Genomic DNA, 6819 nt, shown 5'->3' with positions numbered 1-6819 from the left:
AGGAGAGGGCTTCCAGCCGAAGTGTCTTTGTCTTTGGTTTTTGTACCTCACAGTGGTTCCATGGCACCCCATCTCTGGGGCTGTGGTAGTCCTCTGAGCAGCCTCCAGCCTGTGGGGGTCCCACATCTGACTCCCTGAGTCTGGCTGTTCCCAGCCGTCTGATCTGCCGGGACACCAGCTGTTTGGGCCAGGTACTGAGTTCCAGCAGTCTCTGCCCCCAGCCCAGTCTGGGATCCAGTAGGTGCTCTAACAGCATCGGGCTCTAGCCCTTCCCATCTGGGGAGCCCGTCGCATTCCTCCAACCCCGACCCTGTTGTGCGGTAGGGGAAGCTGAGTGTCCGGCTGTGCTGATGAGCTCTGCTGAGGGTACAAGACAGACCTGGAGTGTCACATGCACATGTAAGGTTATTGTGAATCGTGCTGACAGATGTGTAGCGCATAAATTACCAATAGCAGAACACAGTGCTTTTTTTTAATGAATTCTGTTTAGCCAGTCGTTCCTCACAGAACGCTTCCCCTGCGTTGTGCTGTTGCTGAGCTCCTGTCCTTGATTTGCAGCTTACCTGCGGCTGTAATTCAGCCATGGCGGGCACGTGGAGTTGCATCCCACCTGCTTGTCTTAGTAAGTCTCCTGGGGCCGCCGTAACAAATTACTACACATTTGGCGGCTTAAAACAGAAATTTGTTTTCTCACAGCTCAGAGGTCAGAAACCCAAAATCACTATTACTGGACTGCAGTCAAGGTGCTGGCAGGCTCATGCTCCTGCCGGAGGCCCTGGTCCTCACCCCCGATGGCTTCTGGGGGCTGCTGACCTCCTGGCCACATGACTCCTATCTCTGCCTCTGGTCTTGTGGCCTCTTCTGTGTACCAAATCTCTTCTGCCTCTCCCTCTAAATTACTGCCCATCTGGATAACCAAAAATAATCTCCCTTTGTAATCTTGAACCACACCTGCAAAGTTAAAAAAATGTAAAAAAAAAAAAAAACAACCCTTATATTCCAGGGATTAAGAATGCGGGCCAGTGTTCAGCCTACTCTACTGCTCTTTTCCCAGTAAATTTGTCATTAAATTTGATACATGACCTACTGATTTCTCATCATTGAACAAATTATGTTAACTGGATTGCAAATTTTCAGCTTCAACACTACTTCTAAGTTTAATCTGCATCATTAATATTTTCTCCATGGATTTCTAAAGTCTAGACCCGTGCTGTCCAGTATGGCAGCCACTGGACAGTTAGGCTGTGGAGCACCTGAAACGTGGCTCGCTTGAATCGAGATATGCTTTACATGTAAAATACACACCAGAATTAGAAAAATTAGTATAAAAAGAGAATGTAAAACATATCATTAGTTACTTTATATTGGTTACATTGAAATAATATTTTGGCTATACCTGGGTTAAATAAAATATGCTATTTAATTTTGCCTGTTTCCTGTTACTGTTCTAAGTGTGGCTACTAGAGAATTGAAAATTACGTACGTGGCTTGCGTTGTATTTCTATTGGATGGCACTGGTCTAGAAAATCAGCAGTAACTCCAGCCAGACGTGTAGTGGTTGCCACTTCCATGGTGTAATACTCCATGGCTGACTCCAGCTGTCAGCACGGGGTCGCAGCGTGGCACTGTGACCAGACGCGCAGAAGCGCGCCATTACAGTGTTTCCACCACGCAGACACAGTCGATGTAATTAAGGAGAAAAGTGAAACGTAGTAAAACAGGAAGTGCTTAGTTCTGCTTAGTTTTTAATACAATTTAATTTTTAATAATGGCTGTGTTTAACAACTGACTTGAAAAAGTCTGAAGTGTGACAGTTGGCTGTTCTGGGTGGCTTCTCATGGAGGGTCCTGAGCAGAAGAGGACATGGGCAGACAGGCTGCTCTGCTGAGGCCAGTCAGCATGAGCAGGGAAGCCGCTGTACTGGTCAGGGATTACTGGGCCTGGGGCTGAGGGGCTGGGCCTCCCACCGTGGGTCAGGGCGCTGACCAGTGCACTCCCCCTGCGGCCACAGCGCGGCAGTGGAGTCTGAGGGTGAGTGGGCCTGCAGGGCCTTCTCCCCTCTGAGCCTCGGCACTGCTGGCGCCCTCTGCCTTGGGCTCCTGCTGGAAGCCACCGTCTGGCCAGGGCTGCCTCTGGGCTCTGCAGACCCTTGCTTGCCTCCCTCCGCACAGCGCAGAGAGGGCTGCATGGCCCAGTGCCGCCACTCCAGGCTGGGAGACGAACCTAACGCCCACCCTCTGCGGACTCTCACTGTGATTCTCACCACAGCCTCTTAATACCTCACCTGGGGCCCGGGCTCAGATCCTGACTCTGCCGACTACTAGCTGTGTGATTCTGGGCACATCACTTCACCTCTTTGATCTTGTGAAGTGCTCAGTGCTAATGAGTGGTAGCAGTAAATACTCACCTCCACTTTGCAGTTGAGTAAACTGAGGCCCAGGAAAGATGAAGTGGCAGAGCAGGATTAGAACTTGGAACCGTGGAGAATGAAGCGCAGAGCCCCACTTTCCAACAGGCCTGGGACAGTGACCCCTGCCTAACCCCTGGAGCCTCAAACCTGACCCACTGCAGGGGGCAGGTGCACCCAAACCCACCCCACATGACCCGGTGTGAGCTGCAAAGAGCATGGCTGGGACCCAGGTTCAGGGTGAGTGGCAGGGTCTACAGTCCTGCACCTGGGGAGGGAGCACTGGGCTGGAGGTCCAGAGGCCCATGCGTCACCCCATGTGACCCTGGGGAGGGCACTTTTCTTTGGGTCTCCTGTGTAAAATGAGGAGAGGCTGGGTCTGCCCAGCACTCCCCCCAAGGCCCAGGCACTGCTCCCCTCTGGGCTGAGGGCCCTCGCCCCTCCCCCATCTGGGCATTCCACTCCCATCACCCCAGTCACCCCACCACCCGCTTCATCCCCCATCTCCCTGCAGCCCAGGCCCTGCCAGGCTCTCCCCGCCCCCACCCCCCATTCTACTCCAGGAATCCTGGGGCCTGCCAGGCCCCCGGGAGAGCCTTCAGGAAGAAGCTGCTCCTGTGGTTTGGGCAGCAGAGGAGGGTCAGGGCCTCAGCCGGGATCTGGCCCAGCCCCTGGAAGGCAGGGACCGCCTCACGCAGCCAGGCTCTCCTGGTCTTCCACTCCCTGGCGGCCCCTACTGGGCCTCCCTGTGGGGCTTTTCCCCTCCTGCCCTCTGCTCTCTGCAGGTGGCCTTGGGCCTGAGCTTCCATTTCCTGTCTGTAGAGTGGGATGTCCATGTACCCATCTCCAGAGTCACTCACTGCAAGGACTCAAGCAGATAGAGCAGAGGCAGCATCTATTGGGGTGCCTGCCTCTGAGGACACCCCTGTTCTCCACCTGCCTCCCTATATCCATCAACTGCCAACTCCTATGACCTTTGACTCCTACACTGGATTATTATCTGCATCTTACACTTTTAATGAAACGTATCAAACACACTGAAAAATAACAGAGAAACCACACTACCACCCACACATGTTAACAATTTGTCATATTTGCTTTGGATCTTGTTCTTACTAGTATATTATTTTTTAAATGTGCTGAGTACCTACTGTGTGCCAGGAACTGTTCTAGGTGCTGAGGACAGCTGTGAACAGCAGCATTAAACACCAAGCTTTGACAAGCTCATTCTCAAGCTGGGAGATGAGTAATATGCACACAGAGAAGTCAAATAAATGGTGACAAAAGGAAGTCAGAGAAGAACAGGCAGAGGAGGCACCAGGAATCAAGAGGCCAGGGAGGCTTCCTTGAGCAAGTGTCATTATGTCAAGACCAAAAGGAAGGGAGGGATTTGGCTAAGTGAAAACCTAGGGGCAAAGCATTCCAGGCACAGAAACAGCATGTGCAAAGGTCCTGAGGCAGAAGCCTGTCTGGTACATGTGAAGAATGGTGACGCAGCTAGTCCTAAGCCAGAGCCCTGAGAACATCTGGCTCACTAGGCACAGAACCTGCTGGGCCCTGGGCTCCAATCCTGTTTTGAATCAATCTCATTTAGTTCTCACTACACATTACAGATTAGGACATTTTATAAGTGAGGACACTGAGGCCCAAGGTGGACAAGTGGCTTACCTGAGGTTACCCAGCTAGCAAGGGGCTGTCTTGGGATTTGAAGCCAGATATGGGTCCCACCTCAGAGCTGGGCTTGGGCCCTGGGGTGGCCAAGGAGGAGGAGGAGGGTGGAGGGAGTGGCTACCCCACCCAGGAAATGCCAAGAAGGCAGCAGCCCATCCCTGGCCCGAGGCTGACCTGAGGCTGGGAGGCTGCAGGAGAGACCAGCATTCCCTTCCAGGGCTGCTGACTCAGGCACCCTCCAGCCCCCGCAACCTCCAGGAAAGGTGCGGGGACGCCTGCGATCACCGAAAACCCTGTGTCACACCCTTCCTTGCCTGGGTTCCCCTGGGCCTGTTTCCTGTTTGGAGCCATGAGCGGGTTTGGCCCTGTTGCCCTGGGCAACCATGGTAATCATGGGCTGGGGCCAGGCTCTTCAGGGAGGGGAGCGACAAGCAGTCTCAGGGCCCCAGACCCTCTGACTCCCAAACAGTATGGGTTATTATTATTTGTTTTATACTTTTAATGAAGAGGTTCAAACACACTGAAAAATACTTAAAATAACAGAGAAGCCACACTACCATTCCTAAACCCTGCCCAGTGTGTGGATGGGCTGGGCCTATCTGCCCATGCCTCAGTTTACCCATTAACCCCCTCTGACCTGATCGGATGGGGCCAGGCTGGGCCTCAGGGTCACTGGGAAAGGGCTGGTTTATAATCCAGGCTCTGGGGCCCCACTCCACAGGCGTTCGCATCTGGGGGACCTAGGAATCTACATTGTTAGCAAGTGTGGGGGCTAGTTCTCGCCAAGGGGCCTTCCTCTGTCTACCCTCTTCCCTCTACTGTTTTTTTTGGGGGGAGGGAGGTAATTGGCTTTATTTACTTTTAATGGAGGTACTGGGGACTGAACCCAGGGCCTCCTGCATGGTAAAGCACACTCTGCCTCTGAGCTATACCCTCCCCTGCTCTGCCCTAATACTGAAGCCGTTACAGACCAGCTTGAATTGCCCCCTTCCCTGCAGGACAGCTACCCTGGGTGAGATGCAACTTCTGGGCTCCCACAGCCCCCAGGCAGCCCCATCACAGCACAGCGAACTCCACGTACGTGGTCCCCTCTCACTCTGTGCCCCCTAGATTGTGAGCTGGGGGTGTGCGATGGGCGAGGCATGGCTGTTTGCTGCCGGGTGACTCAGTCCCCTTTCAAAGACAGAAATGGAGACTGAGGAAGGGCAGGGACTTGCCCAGGGTGACAGAGGGGCAGAGCTCAAACAGCAATTAGCAGGAACTCTAGTACCAGCTGGCTCGCACATGGCTCTTTCTGCCTGGTGGGGTCTGGTCTGAGGGCTTTATAAGTACTAATTCATCTTCACAACAACCCTTTGAGGCAGGTATTAGTAGTATTATCCACATTTTTATAAATGAGAAAACCAAGGCACAGAGAGCTTAAGCCACTCACTCGAGGCCACACAGCTTCTAAAGAGGATGTCGGGACATGAATTAACACAAGTCCTAATGCTTCCCTGTGTGAGGCCCTTGTTTGGCAGAGGAGGCCATGGGTGGCAGGGCAGGGACCAGAACCCAGGTCTAGGAGCTGCCTGTGCTGGGCAGTGGCCGGAGGGGCCTGACCCTGCTCAGTCCAGCCTGCGCTGCCTCCCTGCCTGTCTTAGCTTCCTCACCTAGAGCACTGAGGTTTCCCTCGTCACAGAACCGTCCAGAGCAGTCAATCAGTTGAAACCAGGAAAGGGTTTTGAATGATGCCTTCCACACAGAGACGCTCTTAAGCCTTGTTCTTAACGTCTTCCCTCCTCTCATTTCCCAGCTACCCCCAGCCTGCCTCTCTTCCAGATCCAGCCTCAACCCCAGGGAAGGGCTGAGCTGGGCTAGCGTGGGTGGAGGGGGGTGGCCAGACCGGTGGCTTGGCAGCCGCCTGGGGTCACAAGTCAGGGCCGCCTCCCCTGACACAGCTGGTGGAGTCTGGGCCTGGTCCACCTGCCCCACCTAAGCTTATGGGACCCTGAGCCCAGGGCAGGCTATTCTCAGCCTTGGAAGGAGAGGTTGAGCCTCCAGGCCATTGTCCAGATGAGAAAAGGAGGTCTGGGAGGTGGGTGGGGACAGGCGATCCAATCGTCCCTCCAAGTGGAAGCGGTGCAGCTTTGTTTACACAGGGTTCTCCCCGCGCGGGGAGGCCCTCCCTCCATCTCCCAGGAGCCCAGATCCAATCTAAGGACCGTCCCAAATGTCAGCTCCTGAGGAGGGGCCTCTTCTCTCCGCTGGGTCTCTGTCCCTATCTTCAGCTGATGGCGCTCCCGACCCCCTGTGCTGCCACCAGAGCCTTTACTTTGGATCTTCAAGGATGTGTAGGCGTTCCCCAGGGGCTCGGGGTGAGGAGGGCATTCCCGACCGACCACCCAGCCGGGACAGAAGCATGGCGTGGGAGGTGCTCTGGAACGCTGGGGGACAGTCAAATGGGGTGTCCCGCGAAACTGGTCCAACATAATACACTGGGCCAATGGCGTAGGTGGGGAAACTGAGGCCACGGCACAAGTGAGTCGCCCAGGTCAGAACTCTCCTGGCTTTCGGGACGGGGCTGCTTCATTACCTGAGTGTGCGCGTCTTGCGCTCGTTGCAGGAAGGGAAAAGCCTCCCTCGCGTTGGAGAACACGCTCCTGCCCCTCCGAGGTTTGTCCCCAGCCACCCACGCTGGAACCCCGCTCATGGACTACAGGTCCCGGCAGGCCCCGCGCCAGGCGCATGCGTAACAGGCA

The sequence above is a fragment of the Camelus dromedarius genome, chromosome 16, assembly GCF_036321535.1.
Source record: "Camelus dromedarius isolate mCamDro1 chromosome 16, mCamDro1.pat, whole genome shotgun sequence".
Classification (NCBI taxonomy): Eukaryota; Metazoa; Chordata; class Mammalia; order Artiodactyla; family Camelidae; genus Camelus; species Camelus dromedarius.
Note: the sequence above shows the minus strand (reverse complement) of the source record.